The sequence below is a fragment of the Coregonus clupeaformis genome, chromosome 3, assembly GCF_020615455.1.
Source record: "Coregonus clupeaformis isolate EN_2021a chromosome 3, ASM2061545v1, whole genome shotgun sequence".
NCBI classification, from domain to species: domain Eukaryota; kingdom Metazoa; phylum Chordata; class Actinopteri; order Salmoniformes; family Salmonidae; genus Coregonus; species Coregonus clupeaformis.
In genome coordinates this window covers 9,850,916-9,860,070 of record NC_059194.1, presented here as the reverse complement: position 1 = coordinate 9,860,070, position 9,155 = coordinate 9,850,916, and positions in this window count along the sequence as shown.

Genomic DNA, 9,155 nt, shown 5'->3' with positions numbered 1-9,155 from the left:
GGTGAATGGGGATTGGTTCCCCCGACAAACTCTAAGCTGCAAGTGATTGGGTGATGAGGATCCACAGGAGCTGTTGGTTGATTGGTCATTCATCTACTACAGTACATTTTGGAAGGCGGGGGGGAAAGAGGTAGAACTTACTATGATGATGTGACTTACAAAACAGAAATAAACAAATGTCATTAAGAGATTGGAGGTTGGCAGTGTGTTTTTCCTGTATTGGTCTCATGGTTTTCTTTTTTCTTATTGTGAAAGATGTCATGGGGTATAAGTGAGGTAGTTAGTTCCCACTGCAACCTGATTAGTCATGTTTCTCTGTATGGTACTATTGCTGCAGGGATTGTGTGGTTTTGGTTTGGGGCTTAGATAAATTACAAGGTGGGAGACCGAGGCACCTAGTTTGCGTTTCAAGAAAATGAAATGGTCAGAAAACTACCCTTTTTGAAAATTCCTAAAGACATGCATCTCTCCTTTATGCTCTTTCTGGCTTCAAAAACCTTTTATGTTTTCATTTTGAAGTCTTCAATGTTTTCATTATTCTTTACTCTTTATATTTGGTTCTGCCTAAAGCTGACTAGATAATACTCTTAGACTAAACAGTGCACTATATTGTACCTTAAGTATCTCAGCTTTCCTGTGTGACAACTCTCTCTGATGGGTCACCGAAATGAATGGGTTTAACCTAACTTAGTCCTGTACACTAGAGAGAGAAAATAAATTATAAAGAGATACCTTTGGTTACCACGGTTGAGATTTAATGTCATCATGGGTAATGTTGAATAATTATTGATGAGTGGTGGCTTTAAATACCGTGATCACGAATAGCCATCATGTTGTGAATATGGGTCAAAGACTGCTCCTCTGACCCATGTCTGTTATAAATGCAGTCATCTATGAATGGGGATGCCATTTGTTTTGATGAATAAAAAGGCCTAATAGAAACTTACTGGGAGCCAGTGTTTCATTGCTGCCGGTCACTTGGTATCAATCGACATTTCACAGAGCAGGTATTACACCCAGGCCGTTTGATGCTGCTTATTTTAGAACTACAGTGCATTCGGAAAGTATTCAGACCCCTTGACTTTTTCCACATTCTGTTACGTTACAGCCTTATTCTAAACTGGATAAATTGTTTTTTCCCCTCAATCTAAACACAATACTCGATAATGACGAAGCAAAAACAAGTTTATAGAAATTTTTTGCATATTGTATTTAAAAAAAGACACTGAAACATCACATTTACATAAGTATTCAGACCCTTTACTCAGTACTTTGTTGAAGCACCTTTGGCAGCAATTACAGCCTCGAGTCTTCTTAGGTATGACGCTACAAGCTTGGCACACCTGTATTTGGGGAGTTTCTCCCATTCTTCTCTGCAGATGCTTTCAAGCTCTGTCTGGTTCGATGGGGAGCGTCACTACACAGCTATTCTCAGGTCTCTCCAGAGATGTTCATGTCCGGGCTCTGGCTGGGCCACTCAAGGACATTCAGAGACTTGTCCCGAAGCCACTCCTGCGTTGTCTTGGCTGTGTGCTTAGGGTCGTTGTCCTGTTGGAAGGTGAACCTTCGCCCCAGTCTGAGGTCCTGACCGCTCTGGAGCAGGTTTTCATCAAGGATCTCTCTGTACTTTGCTCTGTTCATCTTTCCCTCAATCATGACTAGTCTCCCGGTCCCTGCTGCTGAAAAACATCCCCACAGCTTGATGTTGTTGCCACCACCATGCTTCACTGTAGGAATGGTGCCAGGTTTCCTCCAGATGTGACGCTTGGCATTCAGGCCAAAGAGTTCAATCTTGGTTTCATCAGACCAGAAAATCTTGTTTCTGAGGGTCCTTTAGGTGTCTTTCAGCAAACTCTAAGCAGGCTGTCGTGCCTTTTACTGAGGAGTGGCTTCCGTCTGGCCACTACCATAAAGGCCTGATTGGTGGAGTGCTGCAGAGATGGTTGTCCTTCTGGAAGGTTCTCCCATCTCCACAGAGGAACTCTGGAGCTCTGTCAGAGTGACCAGTGGGTTCTTGGTCATCTCCCTGACCAAGGCCCTTCTCCTATCATGCCCTGTTGCCTCCAGTTTTGTGAGTCAAGCTATTTCGGGAAGCCAGATAAACATATTTCATTTGCGTAATCTAATTTCGCATAATAGGTGGTTCAACTGAGGGCTTGGCATAGGTTGGGAGAGTTATATCAGTGCTACAGTGTATTATCCACATAGAGAATGATCACACAATGTAGCCTGGTTGCCATCTCTGTACAGCCAGACAATCCTGTAATTTGCTGAGTGGCAAGGTAAAAAGACTGGTATCCAGACAACAATCAATGACCACTAGTGTTTTGCAATGAGACTAGACTATAACCTGGGACAAGAAACCAAGAGGAAAAATATGCCAAATGCTAAATATAGCACTGGCCTTAGTCAATGCTTTTCTTTCAATTCAGTTCCATTATGCAGTTGCATTTAGCCAATTTATGCCATATTGCGCATGTGCATCCTGTAAAATGTTGACCAAGTAAAAGTTTAATGCTACACGTTTGTACAGTTCCATTTGATTTATGGTACGAAATATGTAATGTTAAGACCATACTATTGTCGGCTTGTGTTATTAGTCTACAGTCATGGTCAAACGTTTTGAGAATGACACAAGTATTTGTCTTCACAAAGTTTGCTGCTTCAGTGTTTTTAGATTTTTTTGTCAGATGTTACTATGGTATACTGAAGTATAATTACAAGCGTTCCATAAGTGTCAAAGGCTTTTATTGACAATTACATAAAGTTTATGCAAAGAGTCAATATTTGCAGTGTTGACCCTTCTTTAACAAGAACTCTGCAATCCGCCCTGGCATGCTGTCAATTAACTTCTGGGCCACATTCTGACTGATGGCAGCCCATTCTTGCATAATCAATGCTTGGAGTTTGTCAGAATTTTTGTTTTTTTGTTTGTCCACCCGCCTCTTGAGGATTGACCACAAGTTCTCAATGGGATTAAGTTCTGGGGAGTTTCCTGGCCATGGACCCAAAATGTCGATGTTTTGTTCCCCGAGCCACTTAGTTATCACTTTTGCCTTATGGCAAGGTGCTCCATCATGCTGGAAAAGGCATTGTTCGTCACCAAACTGTTCTTGGATGGTTGGGAGAATGTGTGCTCTCGGAGGATGTGTTGGTACCATTCTTTATTCATGGCTGTGTTCTTAGGCAAAATTGTGAGTGAGCCCACTCCCTTGGCTGAGAAGAACACATGAATGGTCTCAGGATGCTTTACTGTTGGCATGACACAGGACTGATGGTAGCGCTCACCTTGTCTTCTCCGGACAAGCTTTTTTCCGGATGCCCCAAACAATCGGAAAGGGGATTCATCAGAGAAAATGACTTTACCCCAGTCCTCAGCAGTCCAATCCCTGTACCTTTTGCAGAATATCAGTCTGTCCCTGATGTTTTTCCTGGAGAGAAGTGGCTTCCTCGCTGCCCTTCTTGACACCAGTTGTGAATGGATTATACTTCAAAGCTTGACATAAGTGAGTCCCTTTTCTGATTAGCTAATTTTGGTAGCTACTGTAGCTATGTTTTTGTAGCTAATCCCAGTGCTTAATTTGAGCCGGATCCTGCCGGAACAGTATCTAGCACCTCTCCGTTTTGGACTGTTTTGTTCCGGAACCCATTTGGCCGGATCTGGTACCCCTTGAGGCATGAAAAATAATTGTCACTTTTTGCTATGTAAAAAATCTAATAAAAGCGATCAAAGTTCATTCGAGTTGCCTCTTCCTTCATCCTCCTGCCCCCACAAAAAAACGTAATGTCAAGAAGTATATTTTCTGTTAATATTCTAAGAGTTGACTCGGGTTGGGCAGGCCCAAGTTTATGGTTTGCGCAACATTGTAACCTATGTTTGAGTCCAATGCTTGGCGGTGGCTGTGTGAGAAGCGCGCCAGTATCTCTCACCAGTGGCGGCTCCTGAAAAAATTCTCAGGAGGGGCAATTTTTCTGATGATTTAGGTGACCTACACACATTTAAAAAAAGATATGTCCAGCAACAACATGAAGACAGGGGCAGCATATAAGTCAATACCAGAAGCATTTATTGACTGATCTCAAAAGTGTTGGCTTACCAGGGTTGGTGGAGCCCTCAGTTTCATCTTTGCCTCGCAAAGCTAACTCAAACACTCCGCAAAACTTCACACACTGGATTAGCCGGCTGAGGATGTGGCGGTTCTTGCTAATGTCAGTAGTAAATATATTTGTTATAGGGAATATGGAATATGATATGTTGAGTAAAATGTTGTGCTAAGATCTATTTAGGTCAGGAGCTGGTTATAAGTTATGTTCCTATCCAATAACAATGGACAAAAGGGTCCTATCTTGTCAGCCTTGTCAGCAGGTGGCCAAGGACAACACCCACGCCATAGGCCTCTCAGTTCTTCCAACTCACGAGTTCTTGCTCTGAGGACACACACACACACAAACACACACACACACACACATCATCACTGTTAAACACACACACACACACATCATCACTGTTAAACACACACACACACACACACACACACAAAAAATCCCCTCTCTTAGGCTGAACATTTGAAGACAGAGAACCCGACTCAGAGCCAATGCAACAGTGACAGTAGCCTGGAGGGGACTCGCCCTAACTCATCAGGACCAATCAGAAGATCAGAACTACTAGATTGAACCTACTTCATTTATTGCATAAAATGTCTGCACACAATGTTTCGGGGGGCTCTCTTCAGATAATAATAATAATATATATAATAATATGCCATTTAGCAGACGCTTTTATCCAAAGCGACTTACAGTCATGCGTGCATACATTTTTGTGTATGGGTGGTCCCGGGGATCGAACCCACTACCTTGGCGTTACAAGCACCATGCTCTACCAGCTGAGCTACAGAAAGTGGATACTCATGGATGCGCATTGCAATTGTAAAATGTCAACACAATTGGAGACACCACGTCATTTTTGGAGACATGTTATTGACAGTAAACTATTGTAGATGCGACTGCTAACTAAATAAAACATTTTAGCTGGCTAGCTAATCATCTTAGCTAAATGTGGGGCAAACAATTCAGTTATTTACCGTTAATTTGAGGGATTGGGGTGAAAGAAATCGAGTTACATAGTGATACTTTACGATATACTGTATTGACAATATCGCAATATTTTAGCGCTAGTTGGCTGTACCTGCACCAAAACACCATTATTGTTCCTTCATAGCTTGTTCTCAATCTTTTCACATTGGGAGCCAATTTGTTTTCAGCACTTTTATTTCCCATGACTGATCAAACTTCGTTCTCATGGCTTTCTGATCCCTCTGCAACAGACATATGGTGCGCAATAAAATCACAGTATCGAATCGCAATACGTATAGAATCATGAGACTCGCAATGCTGATGCATATATCTTATCGTGAGGTTCCTGGCAATTCCCAGCCCAAGTTCATTTGCCACAACAAATCTCTTCGCTAGCAAACGCAATGTGTCTCCAGCAATGTTTACTTTTTTTGACGTTCTATGGCATCTCCACTTTCCAAGCATATATGACCACATGTAATATTTTGGTAAGTGATGCAAATAGTGAACTATGTAGGGCCAGGATGTAAAATATATGTAGCTGCAGCAATTTCTCTTATCTGATATGGTAAGTAATGGGGCTTGATTTATAGCTCCCTAAGAGTTTGACGAACGGGTCCGTGAACGCGATTGCAGATATCTTTACCTCTGAATAAACTGCCTTATATTATACAATTATCCACCTTGTCCAAAAGTCTCTACTTTTTCTCCGTTCTCCAGTAAACTTGTTTTATCAACAATAGTAAGGTTCAATGACACAGAAAGCAGTTCAATGTCGGGGTACAGTCGCTCTCTTACCAGGATCGCGGTCCGCTCTGACCAGGGTGAAGGTGGCTGGCTCCACCTCTCTGCCAGCAGCGTTTTCATTATTTAGTCCGTTCGTGAGCGGGTATGTACACGATCAACAAGATCAGTCCAAAACCGAAGATCAGTCCAAAGCAGAATGTTTGCAGAATGTTTGTAAACTAAGTCTACAAATTAAAAACATAAAATAACGCCACACTGCAGGTCGCAACATAGACGCTGATAGCCGCCATTGTCTTAGTTACGTTCAACGTTACGTCACGTATGACGAAAGCGCGTAAGTGCATGCACACAGACACCCATAGAGAATGTATTGAAAGCTTTGAAATGTGAAAAAAATAAATTTTACATGACAGGCTATGAGAGACTTCTGGGCGATTTTCAACCTGACTGAAATCGCCCAAAAAAGCGATGGGGCCATTTGAAGCACGACTTTAGCCTGATTTGACATTTAGTGGCTGGCAGATCAGACGTGAACACTGATAACTGCTGTTGCCGTGATATAATTTTTTATAAATTTATTAAAAAAATATATATATATTTTTTATTTTTATTTTTTTATAATTGATTAGAAAAAAAATCCCTTCCTTTTCCCGTTTGGCAGTGCGTCGCCCATATCGCCCTATTGAACAAGCCGTCCCTGTCTCTCACATAACTAGAATGAGATTAACTTTTTATGATCTTTCTCCCTCTCTCTGCTCTGACAGACATGAGCCTGCAACTCTCATCGCTCCAGTTTTGCACTTCATCGTTTATTTCCTAATAGAACCATAGCCGGGCGAAGGGTTCTGGAGGAGCTTGATAAATTGAAATATATTTGCCAAAGTTCTAGAATTACTGCTGTCTGTTCAGAAATAAATGAAATCATTCAGAATAGCCTACCTCACCATGAAAAGGCCAATAATTTAGCCACAGACTATCAATTGCTTCTTTAAAAAAATTGCCTAGCTGTGGATTGTAGCCCAATAACAAGGAATTACAGTCGGGAACGCGCGGCAAATATGTCAGTTAAAAAACAGCATGCAGACAAAACAAGCCTTTCGCAATATTTCAAATACAATCTAGGGAAACACAGGTTGGAAAGCAAATGGCTCCTGCTGAAAAGAGAAGACTATGCTGTAGGCTACCAAAATATTTGATCAACTTCCAAATATTGTTTTACAAGAGAGAGAGAGAGATGGGCTTTTGGCACGAGCGCATCGGCCATCACCAACGAGTGAGTTGCGCATTATTGGGTGAGTCAGTGAAATTGGAAAGCATTTTTAGGACTATAATTTCCTCCTCACATTGTAGCCTACAATATGTATCCACACACCTAGGCCTAGGCTATTGATGGATTCAAGACATGGTCGTTTTTATTGATCTCAGTTTGTCAGTGTCAAAGTAGCCTGCCATTTCAATTATTTGTGTGTATTAAAAAAAGATTATACCAAAGTCTCCAGTCATGTAAAATGACGTAGAATTGCATGAAATGTATTTATCATAGGCCACATTTTTCCCGGACCCTAGGCTACTAAAAATGGTCCCAATGTGTGCAACTTCTGTAAGTGCCTCTACTCTACTGCTCTATGTCACTACGCAAATGCGATGATATGCATGCAATACTTAATTATAAAGGTATCTTTGTTTTTCTCATGTGTTCCGGTACCTCAGAACTCCCCAGGTCGCCCCCCTAGCGCTCACTTTTTGTTCTGGCACCTCCCGATTTACAAATTAGGCACTGGCTAAACCTGTCATTGTGCAAACAAGCATAGTTTACTCATGTGTGTGGCTCATAGAAAATTGTTGAAACATGGGTAGCTAACACCTTCAATTGGAATTCCTGCACTCTGAATTCACTGATTATGCATGCAGTGCAGATTACACATGTAATCCGATTACAAAAAAACGAACTAATCAGTTAGCTGCACTTCACCAGCAAGAATATTGTAATCAGATTATAGATACTTTTGAAAAACTAGATTATTTCTTTTTCATGGATTCCTTCTAAATTCAGAAAGGATGTTTGCGAAAAAAACAACAACAGTATGACACCTTTCTGTTGAAAAGCATTGAAAAAAGGCACAAATTAAAGTTTGTTCCACCTAAGCTAGTCTGATCACAAATCAGAGACCACTATGATGACACATCAAATTCATTTGATGGATCCTTTTTGTCTTCTTCTAATGCCTTTTAAGGGGAAAGTAATCCAAAAGTAACTGAAAGTAAACTGATTACATTACTGAGTTTGGGTAATACAAAAGTTATATTACTGATTAAACATTTTGGACAGGTAACTAGTAACTGTAACAGATTACATTTAGAAAGTAACTAACCAAATCCCTATTGTCAGATGTGCATAGTTGCCATCAACGAGTGGGCCATCAACAAAAACACAGGAGCAAATATTGCCCACAACATTTACATATATATCTTGACCCTCTTTCAGGATCCAAGCACGTCTGCCTGTGCTTCAGATGGCCTCATTCTATCCCACTTCTGACACTAATGTAGCAAACGGTGACAGTGCAATGCCGTTTGGAGATTTCGAACCCTGGGGTGTATTCATTAGTCGGATTCCGTTGCAAAAAGTTTTTGCTATGGTCTGTGACTAATGAATACACCCCTGGTCTCCCAGCCCATAGGCAAAGTTCATGCTTACCACAAGGGCCACTACATTATCGCCTCCTTTCAAATAAAATTGTATTCATCACATGCTTCGTAAACAACAGGTGTAGACTAAAAGTGAAATACTTACTTAAGGGCCCTTCTCAACAATGCCGAGTGAAAGAACAGAGAGAAATAATAGAAAAGTAATAACACGTAATAATAAATACACAATGAGTAACAATAACTTGGATATCTATATACACGGGGTACCAGTGCCGAGTCGATGTGCAGGGGTACGAGGTAATTGCGGTAGATATGTACATATAACTAGGAATAAAGTGACTAGGCAACAGGATAGATAATAAACAGTAGCAGCAGCATATGTGATGTGTCAAAAAGGGGTCAGTTTTATGGCTTGGGGGTAGAAGCTGTTCAGGGTCCTGTTGGTTCCAGACTTGGTGCATAGGTACCACTTGCCCTGCGGAGAGCAATTCCCCACACTTCTCTATACGAAGTCCCTGACAGGTACATGCCTCTCTGATGGGCTCACAGGTGCCATCCAACTTCTGACACCAGTGTAGGGATTTGATATAGCTACTAATCAGTCACATCACATTCTTCCAATAAGGAGTGTCTTCATTAGTTGAGCTTACTTGAAGTCTGACTGACTGTGCCATACTTTTCATATG